Source organism: Tympanuchus pallidicinctus, unplaced genomic scaffold (assembly GCF_026119805.1).
Source record: "Tympanuchus pallidicinctus isolate F22 unplaced genomic scaffold, pur_lepc_1.0 scaffold14, whole genome shotgun sequence".
In the NCBI taxonomy this organism is placed as follows: domain Eukaryota; kingdom Metazoa; phylum Chordata; class Aves; order Galliformes; family Phasianidae; genus Tympanuchus; species Tympanuchus pallidicinctus.
In genome coordinates this window covers 11,589,537-11,609,602 of record NW_026294659.1, presented here as the reverse complement: position 1 = coordinate 11,609,602, position 20,066 = coordinate 11,589,537, and the positions used below count along the sequence as shown (strand labels likewise).

Sequence of the window (20,066 nt, the reverse complement as noted above, 5' to 3'; positions counted from 1 at the left end):
GATTTGGTCATCTTTGCTGATGTACCTGATATTTGACCAGAATTTTTGGTTTCGTCCAGAAGCCAGTGGATCTTTTTTTCCCCTCTTTTTGAAATAGCTGTTCCTGTTAGTTTTCAGCTAAAGGCTTGTTCTCTGATGGCTGATGTTGTGTGCATATCTCCTCCAGCTCTTCAATCTGTAAGCATTATCCCTGAGCTCCTGAAGGCAGAACTGTGCATGGCAATGCAGATGCATGACTGTCCCCTCTCCTATTTGTATCAATCTCTCTTTACAGCCAGACCATTTCATTTTCCCATTCCTCCTCGTGCTTCCTGACCATCATCTTGCATCTTCTTCATCTCTTGTTTGCTCTCATATCTTCTTCCACCTCTCTTCTGGATTTTCCTTTTACTGCTCTTCTTCTCTTTGCTTGAGGACTGTCCTAATTTCTGCTGATGTGGTTATTCTTCCATTTTCCCAGGTCTTAATTTTTATATTCTTTTTGGGTGGTGAGATGGACCAGTTTGAAAACCAATGAGCTAATACTTAGAGACTGTTAATATGGTTCTCCATTTAAGGCTAGCTTTGGAGCAAGTAATGATCCCAAGTCATAAGGCTCACTTGCCTAGGGAATTAAATACGTACATAGAGTTCTTCCTTTGTTTTCAGTGCTCTGATACTTAGAATAAAAGAGTTGCCTTTTTGCTCTTCCGGATGCCTGTCAAAACAAGGCATTTTTTGGCATTTTCCTTTTGATCACCTGGAAGGAAGATTGTGGAAAAAATCAGCAGCGTTGATCCACGGGACTTGGTATTAATAAAAACCCTGATAGAAATCTGAATTCATTAGGTTTATTCAGACTACAACTGTCCCACTTGTTTTAAGTCTTAGAATTTACAGGTCTTGAAATAAGTTCTTGCAAGCCATTGATCTTTCAATGTGCAAAGGCAGTGCTGAAAGATGTGTGAGGAGATGGAGTACTTTTCTGCCCTTCACTTTGACAGTTTGCATGAATGCGTTCTGGGGAAAACTACTTCTCTCTTTGAGAGGTCATTCACATATTCAAATGACAGCGGACAGAAACAGAAAACCCTTTCAGAGCAGGTGTCCAGAATCGCAATAAAAGATATCTGCTTGCATGTTATTATACCTGTCATCACAGAAATCTAGCAAGCCAGTCTCTGTTGCTGGTAGGAGAGAGTAGTTGCAGTGAACAATAAATAAGGGGCCCGCTGGGAGTGGCTGAGGCATCATCTTTCATGCAGAAAGCTCTCTTTAGCTGTGTGGAAGAAAAGGAAGAAATAACTAAAACTGTAGTATGCCCTGATGGGGACGCATGTGAAGCATTAGGAAAAATTAAAAGGTTAAGCTATGTGCAGTTCCTGCTGAGGTTAGGTCTTCTCTCAGCTGACAGAACTGAGATCAGGTGTTTTCTTCCTTTATTTTTCAAAGGGAGGAGAGGATCTGTCAGTGTGGCATAAAGTAATAGCCTGCTTTTTTGTGGAAAAAAGCGTAAAAGTATTTGGAATAAACTACATTATGTGAAAAGCTCCTGGATAATGTTTATATTCGTGACTGTGATTTTTCTATATGTAATTCTTTGCCTTTGATACAGGAAGATTACATCAGTCCTGGAGGTAGGATGTTACTGCCATTGAAACTTGTAGGTGAGAAGGCAAGTGGTAAACTAGTGTTTGGTTGAGCAAAAGTGTGAAATGTAGCTTTGCTCCATGTACTTCTCTGTCACGTTGAAGTGACTGCACAATACAGCTCATCAGGAGCGGAGCTGGCTTGTACCTTTTATTATGGGTCTAATTTAACTGAGGATGCTGTTCAAATCTTTGTGACCGATAAATCCAGTTGGTGAGCAGTACTTGTTTATCAGTCATCCTCTTGCAGGCTGGAAGCGTTGCCCTGTGGGATGAATAAAGAATTCAACTTATGCAGGGCAGATTTTCATGTGGAATACTGATAGCATATTTGTTTTAGATAAAGGCTAGTTCCACATAAATTCTTCTGTGCAGGCACTTATTTGCATACTTTTTTTTTTTTTTTTTTTTTTAAGGTCGAAATAATCCAGAACATGTCTACTTGATAGCTTTAACCTTACCTGTCTTTGAATCAACACTCTTGCATGGCAGCTTGTTTTTGCACAATTGGCAATCTCTTCAGTGCTGTCTCTGTGCTCTGGGATTCACTTTCTAGGAAGCTTTTGCAAGGACTGCAGAATATTGCACATGTGAGCCCAAATACTGGTTCCTGCAATTCTTCCACCCTTCACATTTTCCATTTTGACACTGCTGTCAGGCAATAAAGTGGATCCTTTGCTTGGTGTTGTGATCCTGAGGGTTGCGAAGATATTTAAGCTGCAGCATGCATAGGCGTGAACAAGCAGCCTATCTTCTCAGCTCACCTGTGTGAAGGAAGAAATGTAACTGCTGCTTTTGTATACCTTTATCTGCACCTCTCCTGGAGGTGTATTTGGATATGGAAATGAGTGTGGCCTGATAGGAAGAGATAACCATGAAGGGCAAGGCCGGCTGCTGGTGTGAGCACAGCCCCCGTGCTGAAGGTCATCTTTGCGGCACTGGTGCTGGTCCAGGGGAACATATGGATGCAATATTTCTTCTCTGCCTTGCTTGCTCCACAGCCATCACTGCCCAGGAAATTGCCGTGTCTGGTTGCTCCTGGTCCACGTCTTACTGTGCCTGCTTCTGGTGTGAGAAGCCATATGGTGGTATGCTGAAGGGCAGCATGGCTCCCAGAGGGTCCTAGGGTCACCAATGAAGGCATCAGTTTTGAGCCAGCCAAGCCTCTTGGTCTGTTAAGTGGAGAACTGGCAACTTAAACTTTTTGAAAATCTTCTAACTAGAAGAGGCTGGTGATGTCAGGATCCCTAAACTCATTCTATCAGTTTTGTCAATGAGAAAATAACTTGTTTTGTAGAAGGACGTTTTTCCCTATAGTTACTCTGAGTAATGGTTTGCTTGTCATTCCCTTAACTTCACAAGCAGTGTTTAAGGTGAGTTAATGGTAGCCTTAAAGTCTTCAGGGAGGTTGTTTCACAGTAAGGCTTGATAGTGCAGTTTTGACTGCTGCTTTTCAGCTGTTGGAGCTTTTCTTTGAAAAGGAGAGGAAAGGGCCTCTACCTCAATTAGTAGAAGAGGTGTGTGACACATGAAGTTACTTCTGCAAATTGCAACAAATCTATTGGGTTGTACAGTCCTACCTGGAGCTTTGCTCTCCTGTTTTAGTGTGGCTCAAGGTTCTTATAAAATAACAATAAAAACTGCAAAGTTATTTTTGCGTATAATCCCATTAAAGGTTACAAAGTGAAGCTAACAGTGCTGACTCAAGGCCAGAGAACCACAAGTTGCTACAAAAAATGGTGCTCTGACCAGTGCAGGTTTCATGAAATAGAGCTATAGATGTGTTATAAGCTCATTGCTTTTTGTTGCACACAACTGATACTATTATCCTTGAGAGATTTGCATCAATATTGATTTTCCTTGATCTTTGCTGTGTTTGTTTTCTGTCTCACTGCTACTTGAATGTACAGTATCAAAAGCCTTGGGCTGTGCTGTTCCAGCATTTGGATTTGCAAGGAAGCAGCCGTGACTGGATATCGTAAGGAGATGTATTTGTTTCTTACAAGCTGTGGGATATGCTTCACTGGGGATGATGATTTTGACCAAGAACACTGCACCAAAGTGCTCCTGCGTCAAATTCAGCAGCTGTTTCTTAATATTGCTGTCTTCTGCAGCACTGTCCTCTGCCAATTCTCTTGTCTCTCCCCGAGGAGAATGTACATTGGAGAGCTGATTCATCAGTCCAGTGATTAGCCATGCTCACATCAGTTCTCTCTCCAGACCTCAGAGTATTGTCCAAACACAAGCAGGAGTGTGTGACACAAAGGTTTTAAGTCTATAGCTTTGGTAAGGATTTTCCCTCATCGTATCTGAAGGTCTATCTCATATCTCTTCAGAGATGGAGCCGCTTCCATCCTCTCTTACAGGCAGTTTACTAGGTCTACCCAGTCCTGAATTTACATTTTTATTCCCTTTTCATCCTGTCACACAGTTTGGCTATTCCCTGTTGGCTGGGAACTCCTAAAAGAAGAGTGAGTGAACTGCCTGATTTATTTTTCCTTCTGTTCAGCAGCTGTTTCTCTTGTCTTTGGGGTGCCAGCACCAAGTTCAAAGAGCATCTACTAAAAGAACTGGGAAAGCACAGAAATACAACAAACTATAAAATAGCATTGCCTCAAGTAATAATGGCAACTTTGCTTGACAGGGTACATGCCAAAACAGACTTGTACCCTTATATTAAACTCTGTAACTTCGGAATCAGTACAAAGTCCACCAATGAACAAAAAGGCTGCTGCAGAAGTTTGCCTTTCAGCCCATGGGTTCAGATCCCAAGAGGCTGATTTATACTAGTTCAGTGTTTGATAACACTGGGGTTTTTGAATGTTTGGTGTTTGGAGTAAGAATGGGAAAATATACCCTTATGAAATGTTCGGACTTGGGATATTGCTCAAACTAGAAGTCAAAGGGCTCTGTCGTTTGCTTTTCTGTCCTTATCAGTTGCTTAAACATACATGCTAGCCTCTCTCTTTTCTAGTAGTTGCAGTGACAATAAAAACAAATGTATTTTGGTCAATGTATGTATTGTAGGAAAAGGAGGGCTTAAAAGGCACCTTTCTATCAGGCATCTGAAACAAAAGTTTATTAAGACAATCAAGGACTGCAGTATAGCATGTACCTGTAATGCTTTTAAGGAGAAAATAAGTTTCTTCCCAGCAGTGTGGTGTTGGACTTCAGCCTGGAGTTTGGAGCTGCTCTCCGTGGATTCTTCTGCATGGAAGAGGGAAGCACTTTACTAGAAGTCATGGCTGTGCTTGCCCTGATCAAATGTGCAATTTAGCAGGAGCAGGTCATTGCATCAGGCTTCAGTTTTATGTTTGTCTGCTTACTGTTCTTTAAATTCAAGTTGGCTTTCTCTCCAGTCACGCTGCCCTCTCTGTGCATGCACTGCAGAGGTGTCTTACTAAACTCTGCTCTTTGGACTGTTCCTCCAGAAAATATCTGATGGTTCCTCCCTGTTTCATAGGACGGATGCCAACATATCATTGCCCTGTCACTAATTAGTGTCTGTGCAGGCCTCTTGTGGGAACAAAATTAGTTTATCTTCCCACTTACTTGAGTGACCCATGACCTGCTGCCTGAATCTCCTCCTGAGTCTTGAGATTGGTATTTTTCACCATCACTTGCTCCAGGAGCACATACAAATGAGCAAAATATCTCCCTCTTGGCCATCTTATTCGAGGAACAAGTCAGAAGTAACAGCTTTGTTGAAAGTTTTGCTGCTGCTTTGTCTCTGATCCTAGTGGACAAACTTGGGCATGGAGCTTTTGTGTATGAAGATTCAATACCTGCCATCAGACCATAACACACCTCTGCTGTCACCAGATGAAATTTTTAGCAGCCCAGACCTTGCACAAGAAAGTGACTGTCATCTGTAAAATAGCAGTACCTTCAGTGCCAACTACCAGTGATGAGCTGATGTTAGGTGGGTGAATCGGGTATGAGTGCAGATTTCCAAAGCAGTCTTCCAAACCTCTTATATTAACATAGTGCATGGTCCATCAGGCATTAGATCAGGCTGCCAGGGCCCCGTCCAATCTGGCCTTGAACACCTTCAGGGATGGGACATCCACAGCTTCTCTGGGCAGCCTGTGCCAGGGCCTCACTGCCCTCTCTTTAAAAAACTGCCTCTAAACACCTAATCTAAATCTCTCCTTTAGTTTAAAACCATTAAACCTTGTTCTATCACTATCTAGCTGTTTAAAAAGTTTATTTTTTTCCTATTTATAATCTTCCTTTAAATATCAGAAGGCTTGTTGAAATATGAAAAAAGGACCAGAATGAGGGGAAGGGTCTTACCATGCTTGACCACTCCAAGAGTTGCTCCCTGCCTCGTGTTCCAGATAAATGGAAACAGCCCAAATTATGATCAGGTAGCTGTAGTTGTGATTGAAACTATTGCTGTGTGTAGTGCTTTTACCATATTATCACTATGTATCTTAGTATTCTAGGAAAGTAGGGGGGATATGTCAGGTTCTTTGTGGGGAAGCCCTAGAAGTGCTGTGTTAGCAGAACACACTGTGTGTGGATGTTCTTGATCACAGGACTTTTGTATGGAGCAAGGACTGGAGGATTTAGCAGTTTAGCAGCTTGCTATGCTATGAACAAAAGCAATCTTTTGCCTTTCTGGAACTGCTTTTTAAAAGCGTGATGACCTTTCCAGTCAGACTGATGATGTTTGTTTGACTCTTAGCAAACCCAAGCAGTGTCTGCTTCAACTGGTGTGTATGCATCCATCTTTCCTAGCAGTAGTCACAGAAAGGCAATGCACTGGGTTGGAATCAGAGGTAATAGCGCTGGAGGTTGTTGGCGCTGGCCATGAAGCAGAAAGGGCAAAGGGAGGTGTCTGTTCTATGCATGTTCCCCCACAGGAGTTACCTGCAGAGTCTGGAATGGGAAGCATAGAGTTATGCCAGAGACTGTGCTGTTTTTTTTCTTCAGAATCTCCTGTGTGATGACTCCGGCTCCAGTGTGTAAACATCCCGTTGTTGGGAGCAGGGTTGGTGATGTGCTCAATGATCTGTTTAAGTTATCTGTCTGCCATGTTACCACCTGCCTTTAAGAAAGCTGTCTTCATCTCTGTGGCACTGATTGCCAGTCCTCTTGCACTCACAAGTCAGCAGCCTTGCTCCTTGCTTAGTTAGCCCCCTCTTGGGCGCCTTGGTTAGGAGTGATGTTCAGAGTGAATCTTCTGGTTTAGTTTCATCCAAAGGAAGTCTGGTACGTGCGCAGACCAGGCTGCCTTGGGCCCCATCCAACCTGGCTTTGAATATCTCCAGAGATGGGGCACATACAGCTTTTTTTGGGCAGCCTGTACCACCACTCTCTCTGTGAAAAAACTTTCTATGCTGGAGATCCTGATGCAGTCTTCATTCCTCTGAAAGAAGCTATTTTTGTAGCTCATGTGTTGGATATGATTATTTGGATTGCATCACTGCTGTCCTGGTAGTGACTTCCTCTGTAGTCTGGAGATGTCCTTGTGAGTCAATATTCAGGGCTTTGGTTAATGAATCAGCTCATATCTTTATAGGATGTCTTCAGGGGGTCTGCCTAGAGAAGCATGCTGGAGGACTCTAGTACTGAGAAAGGTACGTGAGTGACTGTAATTACAAATGGGTTATACCTAGATGCCTGTTGACCTTTCAGTGCTTGGGTTATCTGTGATCAGTTTGATACCAGAACGCTAACAAAAGGCTGCAAAACAGTTTAATTTGGATAGCAAATAACATAGCAGAATGGAACACTGACAGAGGTAAAAGTAAATAAATAAACCACCATCAACATAAAATCCTTCTCATTTGGAATGCATTTTCCTGGATAAACTTTTTTTGCCATGCTTATTCATGACTCCAGTCCATTTTGAAAGAAAGGATTATCCAGTTCACAAAAGGTAGGCAAATTATCTGAGAAAGAATTATCATGTGAGTTTAAGTGGTTCCAATCCCAGAAATAAGGATAAATTTACAATGCTATTCCTTCTCCCACAGCTGTACTTCTCTTATGCAAACTCTTTGCTTCAGCTGTAGTATATGTTTTCTGTTTTGTTATGTTTTGAAATAACCATAGAGGGTGTACAGCATTTGATTTCTCTCTTTCTACCAATTTTAATGTTTCTGTTCCTTTGCTTTGGGATGCTTTACAATGATAAACTTATTTAGTAGTAAAAGAGGAGCTGGCAACAGTGAGAGATTTATTTATTTTTTTTAATGATGATTTTGTATGTTTAAGTAGAGAAGAATTTTGAATTTTCTTGTTTTTCGTTTTCTTGAAAAGATTCAAATGGAACCACTGCTGGATGGGAAACATTTCATTTAAAAGCAGTTGAAAGCTGGATAGGACCATCAGGTGAATTTGCTCAAGTGAAAGCCTTCAGAGCAGTTTGTTTTAAAATTCTATAAATGTAACCTGAAGTCTTGCTGGCTTCTACAGTGCAATAGTGATGCAGTGCAATGTCTTCAAAGGTAAATATACAAGGGTCAGTCTGAGGTTGATATACTTCTCATTTGGAGATATGAGATATATTCCAAATGAGATATACTTCTCATTTGGAAAGGCCTATAATGTTTTGAAAATCCATACTTTGCGGCAAGTTGCAGACTCAAGTGATTTGTACCACGTGCAATCAGTAATAACCTGTCACTGGCCAGACTTATTCGTATGTGTGTGCCCTGAGCTACTGTCAGTTTAGTTTCATGTGGAGTCCCTCGCTGTGCATTGCTTATTCTAGGATGAGAGAGCTAGCTATATGTAGGTAATGCCTGCTGGAAAAACACTTGGAGAGTATGGCTGAGTGATGAGATACACCTGTCTTACAGGTAGGGGATATCTGGAAGGAAGATTGAGTCCTCTGAGCTCAGAGAAGAGAGAAATTTCAGGTTTACAGAGAGAGGTAGTTATTAAATTAGTTTCTTTCCTCCACTACTCCCAAGTTTTCCTGTTACAATATGTTAAAAGATCTGCCATAACTCAAATGTCTAACATAACTGTGGGTGGATAACTGGTACATTCCTAGAGCAGGAAATTGAAATATTGCAAGTTGCAAAATACAATTTATTTATTGAAAAAAAATTGATTTTTTGGCAATATATGATCCAGTCTTCATTTATTTTCTTTCTTTTTAAATGAAAATGAAACTAAACTTTTTAAATGAAACTAAAATTGGGTATAGCTTCCGTAACACAGTCTGCTTTTCCTGTCTATCAGAAGCATCTCTTCCCGCAAGAATAAACCATGCCTCTGATGATCAGGGGCATAAGAATATTGGAGTAAAAGCGTTGGAGGTGATGGGACAGGAGTCTTTAAGCCAAGAAGGTGACAGCTGTAAGGAAACAGAATAAGGAGGAGAGAAGTAATCTTTTATTGCCTAAATATTGCTCAAGATGCTGCTGTTGCTGCTGATTTGAGATTGAGGTGGTGGTTTGGCTTTGCTTTTAACAGTTAACTCAGAAAGCTTCTTGAGGTTATGTTGCACGGGACCTGGGGATTTAGGCCTTTACAACTACTTCAGTCTCCTGTTTTTTAAAACATGAGTCTAGGGTGTTGCATCTACATAGAATGGCAAAAAGATTGTGCTTAAGTATGTTGTGTATGCTCCTAACCCTGAGATTAATGGGTAGTGTGACAAGCATGTCGCAGTGTTCATCAAGCTCAGGTTCATAAAGCAGCCTTGCCAGTAGGCTCTATTTTCTGGTAATGCTTCATCAGAAATCATGCTTCTTTTTTCTTTCTTTTTTTTTCTTTTTTTTTTCCAGAGAGACATAAAGGAATAAATATAGAACAACTCAGGTGCTAAAAATATCCACACGCACTGATGTCTACAATTCCCCCCCTCCCCCCTTTTATAAGAGACCTTTTGGATATTTAGCACAATGCTTCATACCAGAATCATTTTGGCTGCAGTGATTTTGAGGGAGAAACAAGTCAGCTGACCTTAGAAAATAGCTTATCTTGGTTTGATTTGTGAATGCAGTGTGGGAATAGAGCAGATGCTGAGCAAGAGACTTGAGGTGGGTAATGGCATGAGAAGTTGGCTTAATTACTGCAGCTGTAGAAGATGGGCCTTTGCAGTCTCAGGGATTAGAAGACTGCGCAGCTCTTGTGTTTCTGGAAAAAAATGACAATAAATGCCTCCTTCAAACTCCAAGGTCTATAAAAGGTCTCACTGCAAAGAGGGTCCCTTGATAGGAAGGCTGCTTGCACTGAATGGCTTCAGTTACAGTTTGGAATAGAGTAAATCTGGCCTCTTTTTTAGTGTGAGATGAGGGTATGAATAATCATCCAAAAGATCTCTAATCTTAGAAACTGAGATATTCAGAGCAGGAGAGTGACACACTTGAGATGGATTTTGAAGTAATTCTCAATTTGCAGATGATCTCCCACACACAAGGTTCCTTGCACAAAGCTAGCCATTACATTCTGAATAGCCTTTTGAGATCTGCATTGTGAGAACAAGCTGGTGTATCAGTTAATACATTAGTTTTAATCTCAGATTAGTTTGAGGTTAGAGTATCACTTCAGTGGCCTTCCAGGCAAGCCAAGTTCTTTTATTTGCAAAAAGTGCATGCCATGCAGTGTCAGGAAATGCTGAGACTTAGCCAAACCAGGTGTGTGCTGCTCTCAGTCTGCTGCTACCAAGAAAGGCTGTGCACTGGGTGATGCACAGGGAGGAGGGCACTGGGGCCTTTCTGGCAGCTCACAGGTGTACAGCAGCTGCTGGCTTACAGCAGGTGGAGCTGGAGGGGGCCCAGGAGGTGTTCTCCTCCTTGCTCTGCTCTCACATCTTCCTGACAGATGTAAGCCAGCCTGCCTGCCTGTGCTTCTCACAATTGCTCCCCACCCACATCCTTATTCATGGTGTGACTACACTGTCATCTTTCCTGTATGAAAATGCCATTTATTTATTATTTATTTTTAAAATGTCTCTCTGGGTGCACTTCAATTCTCTTTAAAGCCAGCTTGCCACAGCCATGGAGAGAAGAACACACCTTAACAGCTTGCTGAGCATTTCAAGGTTGTGGCTGCATCCTGGCCATCAGTACCCCTTCTCCACAATGGGGCTGTCTCCTCATTACTGTTGCTGCAGCTGCTTCTCCTCTCCAAGCGGGTCAAATGTAGATGTGTGTAAGTGTAAAAATAGCTGGCATCTGCTTCAGTCACTCTCTTGGCTGGGTTGAGCCGGGGCTCCGCTGCCAGATTTTGGGCTGGCGAGAGCAGAGAGCGCTCTGGGCAGGCTTCCTCCACCTGCTGAGGGTGGGGCAGCCCTGGCCCCTCAGAGGGCTCTTAAGTACAGGTGAATTTAACTTGTTTGCACTATGGAATGAGATACGATGGCGTTGTGGTGAGTTCCATCGCTGCCTGTTCAGATCTTATCTGTGGAAGTTCAGAAGTTTAAAGCTTTCTTTAAAAGCCTTTTGGGCAGAGAGTAAGTTTCTAATTAGGCCTGCAAGTGCTTTATAATAGATTTTATTTCTAAAATGCTGCTTGTGTTCAATAAAGTTCTTAACTAGATTGCTGTTCTACATCCTTTTAATTTCACTTGTGTTTTAAGCATGAATACTGAATAAACAGCAGTACAGGTAGTTTGACCTACTCAGGAGGAATGGAACATCAGCTAAGGATGATCCACCAGCTGCCACTCAGGATTGTGCCCAGGGCTGGGATCTTCCTGTCTCCAGCCAGCAGGTTGCTGGTGCAGTGACCATGGGTGCTTTCCAAATACTTCGAAGCTTGAAGGGTCTGCAGAGTGTGGTGGCAGAAGGTCACGTGGGAAACAGTAAAGCGGATGAGGAATGGTATTTGGGAGTATTTATAGACAAGCCAGCTTGACTCGTGACCTTAGTGGCAGTCCCTTGTAAAAAAGGGACTTATGTGGAAGGGGAAGAGGCATCTGTAAGGGTGAGCTCAGGGAGATGTTTTGCCCCTCTAAGGGGCCTGGGAGGCTACGCGGTTGGTCTCTGAATTACTTAGCCTGGCTGTGAGTCATTTTCCTGCTTCACAGATGGGGAAAATAGACTTCCCTGCACTGCAGAGAGATAGCAGGACTCTGCGTGTTGGCAGTGGGGAGAGGTACCTTCGGGAACACGCAGCTGTGGGTGGGACCAGCTGGCATCCCATGCAGCTGGGTCCCCAGAGCCCACTTACCCATCTCTTGCAAAGGGGCAGCCTTTAGCTTCCCAGTGGAAGGCATCCCTGTATGGACATGAGTCTGTCCCCTTTGCTAGCCTTGTTGAAGTGGTGACTGGCACAGAGAGTGGCTGTCTGGCAGGTGGGACAGCCAGCAGAGCCCAGGCCAGGGTGGCCAGCTGGGCCAGAGTGTGTTGCACATGCCAAGCTGGCTGGGAGCTTTAATCCTGATGAGACTATTGCTTCACATACTCACTTTCTTTTTAGAACTGCTAGAAAGTGGAGTATGTATAAAGATATTTCTGCCAAATACTAACTGCAAGTCTCAAATCCCAGCAGATGACTCCTTCATATTAACTTTATCAATGAATTCGTAAGAAACAGTTAATTTGGAGTACCTGGAAGGTCTGCTTGTGGAAGATCAGAGCAGAAAAATTAGCGATCAATTTCTTCTCATTAGTGACTAATTATGAAGAATTGTGTTCTGGGATTTTATTTTATTTTTTCCTCCCAGACTGACAGCCCCTAAAAGATCTACAGAGCTAAAATCTGTCTATAAACGCACTGCACACTGAAGAAAATGTTGGAGTAATGGGAGAAAAGCTTGCGCAACCTCACCAGTGTGCTGGAGGTTTCACCCTGAAGGCAGTACTAGGACTGGTACTAGGACATTGGTCCCAATGTTTGAGGCAGTGCACAAAACGAATGCAGAAGTGCAGCATAATGCAAGGAAGGTGCCACTGGGAAGGTCAATCGAGGAATACAGAGGAATACTTTTTTTTTTTTAATGGACTTGAAAGATTAAAAGAGTGGGAAATGAGGAAACAAAAAATTATTCCTCACCCTGCAGGTCAGTTGCTATAATATTTAGGTCCCGAATACAACATTTAACTGTCTGTGTTTCTGTGAAGGCAGCTGTGTAGCTCTGTATTAAGCAGAACTATGTTACCATAAATATTTTTCATTGTAGGAATACTCTAAACAAAAAAAATATTCCAGTGTTTAAAAGGAAAATAAAAATCACTGGAGTTACTCTGAACATGACAGACTTGTATATTGCTGTGCGAAAAGCGTACGCCTGCAATTAAATATCCATTTGCTTTACAAAATATAATTTAGGTCTTCTTTTACAGTCTATTGCTTTCCAGGAACCAGTTTGGGTAATTCTTTCATAAGGCATGGGTGAGCTTGTATCCACATTTAGAATGTATTCACAATGTATTTTTCATTAATAAACCCAGCCAAAAGCCTTGTATACCAAGCACTTCCAAACACAGGGAAATTCAGACACCTAGCCTGAGCCTACTCAAATTTCTCTCATATATCCTCTCTTTTGGGCTGTCTTTCATCTTGACTTCAATCAGCATTTATTCACTGCAAAACCTCAGACGTAATTGATCTCTAAGAAACTGCGGATAAATCATTAGATTTCTTGGGAATAAGCTTTTCTTGGCTATAACTGGGCTAATATATTTTTCAGGATTGTGCATGCTTACCTTAGTTCAATGATGTTCTGTCACAGTTGTTTAGGACAGCTGTGGCTTTTCCAGCTTGCCTAATACTGTATGGCTGTGATTTCCTTTTGCATATATCATATATAATCATAGAATCACGGAATGGCCTGGGTTGAAAAGGACCACAATGATCATCTAGTTTTAACCCCCCTGCTATATGCAGAGTTGGCAACCAGCAGACCAGGCTGCCCAGAGCCATATCCAGCCTGGGATGGAAGCTAGGAGTGAAACAAGTTTTTCAACTAAGCTCTGCAGTATCACACAGACTACTGACTTAACTTGCTGAGGATTCGCCTCGTTTCTGTTGCTAGGATGTCTCAGGTATCAGAAGTCTTATAGCCTCTTTAATCAAGAATAATTCAACCTCTTCAGATTAGACCAGGATTGTCTAGCAAATCTCGCTGCTTTGATGTCAGCCATCACTTGCTCCTCCAGATATTATCAGTTATTGGTACTGCAGGAGGGACCTTGTGCATATCCCAGCAGCTCACAGGGAACTCCAACAGAATTTTCCAGCTACCCTAAAAAAAAAGCCAAACACCCAAAAATAAAGAAGCCATTGCAAGAATGCACGTTTATTGGAGGTTTTTGAAGTAAGGCATTGAGTTGTTAACTGGGACAACTAAGGTTCAGGTGTGTGTTCCCATTCTGAAACAGTAATCCCAGCAGAAGGATAGAACATACAAGAGAGGGCAGTTGTGTTTTAGCTGCCACATTTGGATCTGCTGGAGGATGTTTAACCATCATAGCTCTGTCTCTACAGGAAGCTATAGACAACATTAGACACAATTAGGTTAGATATTAGGAGGAAGTTTTTCACTCAGGGGGTGGTGACGCACTGGAACAGGTTGCCCAAGGAGGCTGTGGATGTGCCATCGCTGGAGGCATTCAAGGCCAGGCTGGATGTGGCTCTGGGCAGCCTAGTCTGCTGGTTGGTGACCCTGCACGCAGTAGGGGGGTTGAAACTGGATGATCATTATGGTTCTTTTCAACCCAGGCCATTCTATCATTCTATGATTCTATGAACTGCTGCCCAACCTTGCTCAAGATGAATATAGAAGCTGAATGAGCCAGGAGGATATAGGTAAACGTATCGCCTTCATTCATGCTTCTCTCTTCCCCCTCTTACAAAGAAGCTCAAAGCTGTAGGGTTTGGTTCCAAGTTGCACTGATGTCAGCAGTTTGCGGGCTGTTTCAGCCTGGTTCTGTGACTAGTGGAAAAAGGGACGAGGGGAAAGGGTAGGGAGGTGGAGCCTAAAAGCAAAACAGCAGCAACAGTCTGAGGAGAAACAAACTGATTTACTAAATAAGATAATAAGATAATATAATAAAATGATAAGATAATACAATGTAATTAGAATTGAAACTAATAAATCAAGTGAAACAAGAGAAGGCATCAAAAAACTGAAGGTCTTGCTCTGTTGCTAAGGTGAGGCATCAAGCCAGGCTGAGCAGAAGGGAAAAAAGGGAACAGCTCGTGGTATGAGAGCAGTTTTATCTTTCCCTCTGAACGGAAAACAGAAACAGAGTAGCGCGGAGTCCTCTGGGGTATGTAGTATGTAGTTCTCTTCTGAGAACCAGGTACCCAGAACTATCCACAGTCTACAGACCTGGAGCATTAACTCTTTAACTCCCAGATAACATGATGTTATGACGTGGAATACTGATAACCAAAAATCATAAAACCATGACAACTGGAAAATTAAACCCTTTGTTTGCTGTAGAAGCCTAATTTCCATCCTGAAAAGGAAGAACATCTGTTGTCTATCTGGGTCAGTAGTCCATCTGACTTATCCTGAATACCTTGTAGAAGGATTTACAGTCAACAGGATTGGTGTTTTCACTGTAATGTTCTCCTAATTTCTATTTCTCTAATTAATCTAGTTCCTTTCTTCCTAGCCTTGTTAAGCCACCTGGTAACAACCTTAGCAAGAAGGTTTACAGTTCAGTTATGCATTGGGAATGCCAATATTTCTAACAGTGTGTTTCAAACCCTTTGTACCTTTACTGATATTGCCTTATTTTTTTTTTTTTACTATGATTGAAGTTTTTCCTTTTCTGAAAGCAGTTTCAGAGTCTACCATTTCTTATTTTTTTTAGTGGAGCAGTTAGTGGTTAGGGGTATTCTTTCTATGAGATGATGGTCACAATTGTAGGATGGTCACAGAAAGTAGTTTCCTGAAGCTCTTCAATTGATATCTGAATGGTCATAAAGTACTGTCCTTGTGAGATGATGTTGCAGACAAAATTGGATGCATTCAACTCTGTGTCCTGTATATGTTGGAGTGCTGAGAATATTTTCAAAGCCTGAGATATCAAACTAGCTTATGGAGATGTGGTTTGAGGGGTTATCATCTTGCATTCAGAGCAAGGCATGATGCAAGAGAAACTGTATAAGCATTTAAGTGCATGCACATGTATATTTAATTGAAAGAAGTTCTCTTTGAAATGGAGAAATGTATGTACTCAGATGCAATTTTTTTTTGTGCTCGATGTACTGTATAAATGCTTTTGATGAGTCTTGGCAGACATCCAAGCAGTAATTTGATATATTTCCAGTTCATGGTTATACTTATTAAATAAATAATAAATTAAAAAGTGGGAGAAGATAAGGATCCTAAATGGAAAGATTCTCTTACTTGGGGGTTCCAGTGTTCATGCGTGCACCAGTACAGCAGAAAGTATCAGTTCTAACTTGCTTTCAAATCCTGCTCTCTTGCATAACACTGCCTTGTTCCAATATTGAACCAGATATTTTTCTCCGACCGGCTGTAGTGTCTCATTATGGGAACTTTTACCTCAGTTCTATCAGTTTTAGTAAAATGTCTGCATGAGAGGAGCAGTACACAGTGAAAAGGCAAAGATCCTCTGAAATGCCACGAATGCAGTGCTTAAGAATCACTCTGAAAGCAGAACATTTACTTGTTCCAAGGAGCTGCTTGGCTCAAGCAGTGCAGTTTGTTGAACTGTAGCATGCTTTGTTGCATTGGTTCTGCTGATCGCTGTATTGGGGGATGCTGGGAAGCAGGACTCGAATATTTTTATGCTGAGCTTTTATAATGCACACTTTATATTACCGTACTTGGCAGGTGAAGGTTTTAATGTAAATAAATTTGCTAAAATTACTATTTTAAATTAGGAGATATTTGTTTGCCTTTTTGGCCTGCAAGGAAGATGAGTTGAGCTATTTACAGTTTCCCCTATAAATCAGCTTTATTTATGTATTTTTCTTCTGTAAGCCACACATTGTACCACTTACCCCACAAAGAACCAGCTGCTTTTGGTGATTGTTTCATAGACCCTTCAGTGGATGTTTAGATAGAGTAGCCCAAAAATACTGTGAGCTGTAAAGAACAGGTGTTGTATCGTCGTGCCCTTCTCACAAATATCACAAAGGGCTCCTTAAGCACATGGGTTTGTTGTTCTGAAAGCTTCACTGAGAACACTGCTGTTCTGGTTTGGTTCCTTCTGAAACTCGCTTCTGATCAGCTGATGCCTTTCTGTTCTTGTACCAGCAGCCTTTCTGGCTCAGATAGCTTATTCCCCTTCCTCATCTTTATCTTTATTGTCTTACAGGGGCAAATGCATCCACTCTAAACCATTTTGTTCAGGCCATGCATGCGGGTCACCGTGTGCACAGTGTGGAAGCGTTCTGTCAGACTCTTTTGTTTCTGGAGCTTCCTTTTTGAACATAGGTGATCTGTCTTGTGCAATATTCCAAATGGGATTTTAGCAGAGTTTTCTCTGTATTTCCATGTATTTCTGTCTCTCTTGGAAATGTTTCTCTGGATATATCCCAGGGTTGCATAAGCATTTTGCACAGCTGCATCTCTGTGGTGACTTCCAGCCTTTTTGTGCTAAGATCAGCTAGTACATCAAGGCCCTTCTACTCCTGGCACTCACCAGCTTCCAGCATCTATCTGAGCTTGCTTGTTTTACATGTGGAGTTGTGCACTATATATTAGGAACTCTCCATCTTGCTTGTGTGGCTCCAGCCTTGAAGATTGTGTTACCTGTTGCATGACAATTCAATTCACATTTCTGTTGAAATTGCTTTCCAACACTGTCATCATCTGCTGTCATCTTTTATGTAAGCTGTAATTGATGAAAATGAACCAGCAAACTGATATTGTTTTTTATTTAGTGTGTTTGTTAGTGACTCATGGAAAGTCTGCAGCTTTTTCTCTCCACATTATTCTGTCACCATCTCTCTTGGGCGGGATCCTTACTGATGTCAGCTCCAAGTGACAGGTCTCCAACTTGTTTACTTCATGCAGTGCCACACAGAAAAGTATTACTTAATGTTTTCTGAAAGTCCAGATAGCTGAGAATCAATCACAGAATGGTTTGGGTTGGAAGGGAGCTCAAAGCCCACCCACCCCAACCCCTGCTGTGAGCAGGGCTGCCCCCCACCAGCTCAGGCTGCCCAGGGCCCCATCCAACCTGGCCTTGAGCCTCCAGGGATGGGGCACCACAGCTTCTCTGGGCAGCTGTGCCAGCGCTTCACCACCCTCTGAGGAAAGAATTTCTTCCTAATATCTTACCTAAATTTACTTACTGAAGGGAGATTACTGAAAATAAAGGTAAATCTTTCATGTCCCGCTGTCTTTGTAGCTACATGTTTTAATTTTTGTCACTCTTTATGAAAGCCTTGTGTGTGGTTGATGCCATGTTCACGTGGCCCTTTCTGTGCAGAAAGCCAAATTACATCATAACAGTAGGGATTTTAAAATCTTGGAAAAAATCTATCGTTTCCATATTTGGAGAGAATGAGATTTTTCTTGATTTGAAAACAGTTGAATCTGAACACTGAGCAGTTGTATTTTGTTGGACAGCTTTCAAGAGAGAACTGTAGAAAGTGATGTAATCTTTTAAAATGCTTGCCTGGTCATCTGTTTCCCTTGCCTCTAAAAGAAATGGTGGATGATGGCACCCTTTGCTCCAAAAACCAGCAAACACATTTTGACATAAAATTGACCTTGGGAACTGTGCCAGCCCAGCTGGACTGGCAGTGATGCCATTAACTGTACAAACCTAAATTTGAGGTAGAGCATTACCAGCTTGCTGAGTGGCTCACTAGTTGTTGGCGTGAGTCGATGTCAACAGTGTGGTTGCACAAAGTTCTCTGAAGTAGGTCAAAGCAGTTTTTGAATGGTGTAGGGTGCAGGGTAAATATTCAGGTTGGGAAATATTTATTCTCAGAAAGAATGAAGTGGCACTGAAACTGACTGCCCAGAGAGGTGATGGAGTCAACATCCCTTTTGATGTTCAAGCAGTGAGGAACACGGTTAGTGGGCATGGTGGGGATGGACTGGTCATTGAATCTAATGAACAGAGAGAACTCTTTTCCACTTTAATGATTCTATGGTTCTATATTCACTATATGAGCCTATATGCCTGGTTATCATTTCTGCTTCTCTCATACAACTGTCACAGAATTCTGCAGTGGAGAATGGAGTTCTGGTTACTTCCAGTATCAGATGTCTGCTGGGCATTCTCTTAGATGTACACATTTTTCTGCAGGCCCTACATTCTGATTAAAATTAGACCTGATTAAAATATAGCCTAATTTTTGGGTGGTCCTATGTGGAGCTGGGAGCTGGACTCAGTGATTGTTATGGGTCCCTTCCAACTCGGGACAGACTGTGATTCAACGTCTTTAAGCTCTGGTAAAAGTCGTGGTGGGTTTGATAAATGTTATGTGTTCACTTTCGTGATTTCCTGAGTTGAGGATAGATGTTTGAATGGCTTTATTATTACTTTTGAGAAAAAGCAATTATTATTTTTGAGAAAAACAGGTTTGCAGTCTGTTAAATCTGATTTTGTTGAGGGTTATTCTTGTTTTGAAGTTTGAGTTGTAGATTTCTACATAAACGTTGCATCTAGTTTGCAGGGCTTGTGAAATCAGATAGCACGCTTTAAACAAGCTACCTCTGGGTAAAGTGCATCTCTAATTACTGTGACTAAATTATGTGGAAAGTGAGCTTGTGTCTGAAGTAAATCTTCAGTTCAGTAAATCTAAAATTAAATAATGATTAACTTAATTGCTTCAAGATCATTTAAAAAAACCTCACTCTTAATAAAATATAGGGATTAAGTGTGTGTTTTGAGAATAGATAATTGCTTCTGCTTCATTTTCAAATAACTTCTATGAAGACGGGGTTTTGTAGGTAGAAGAAATACCCTTTGTTATGCTTATTAGTAAAGCTAGGAAAAGTAGGTTAGTTCTTCAGTATGCAAACCCCTTCTCATTTCTGAATAGGAGCTGCAGTTTCACTACTAAATATAAATAGAGCACTTTTGCTTTTAATTTCATAGATATGTGCCAGCCAGACCTTCTGAAAGTAAAGGTAGTTGATGCATGTGGAGCAGGGTGTAACGTTAGTACATGGGAAGAGGAACGGAGCTGTTTTTTGGTTTTGTTTTCTTTTTTTCTTTACCTGAAGAAAAGACAGTTAACGTTTATAGGGAGAGTTTGAGCTGAAGGATGGGTGAGTGGGGTTAGCAGCTCTGTGTTATTTGCATTGTATTTTGCTTTTAAACAAAATATTTTTACCCTCATTCATTGAAGAATATCTTTTTTGTTTATAGGCAAATGAGAAAGCAAATCTCTTGAAATATAAGCAGTGGTACTTTCCTGGAGGGAGGAGATGGGAATTCTCCTGTTGCTCTGAGTGTTGCCAGGTGCCAGAAGTGGTCCACAGTGGTGGTGGTAAGAAAGAAATCATCCCCCACGTTTCTGTATTTGTGTTTTGTCTGTAGAAATTAGATGCTTTTAGAAAAAAAGGGGGGTGCACATCCTGTT

At 41.6% G+C, this 20,066-nt stretch overlaps 1 protein-coding gene across 3 annotated transcripts in view; it reads left to right on the top strand.

The window, feature by feature from the left end:
* Positions 1-20,066, top strand: part of AGPAT3 (1-acylglycerol-3-phosphate O-acyltransferase 3) — a 92,778-nt gene that overhangs the window by 21,375 nt on the left and 51,337 nt on the right. The window contains exons 1-2 of one of the 3 annotated variants that reach the window (XM_052674260.1): positions 18,530-18,548; positions 19,853-19,973. The exons of 1 other annotated variant lie outside the window; for it this stretch is intronic. The gene's annotated coding sequence lies outside the window, so the exon portion shown is untranslated. Of the gene's footprint in view, positions 1-18,529; positions 18,549-19,852; positions 19,974-20,066 lie in introns of those variants that run through there. One more of the 3 variants, XM_052674258.1, reaches the window with a different exon arrangement.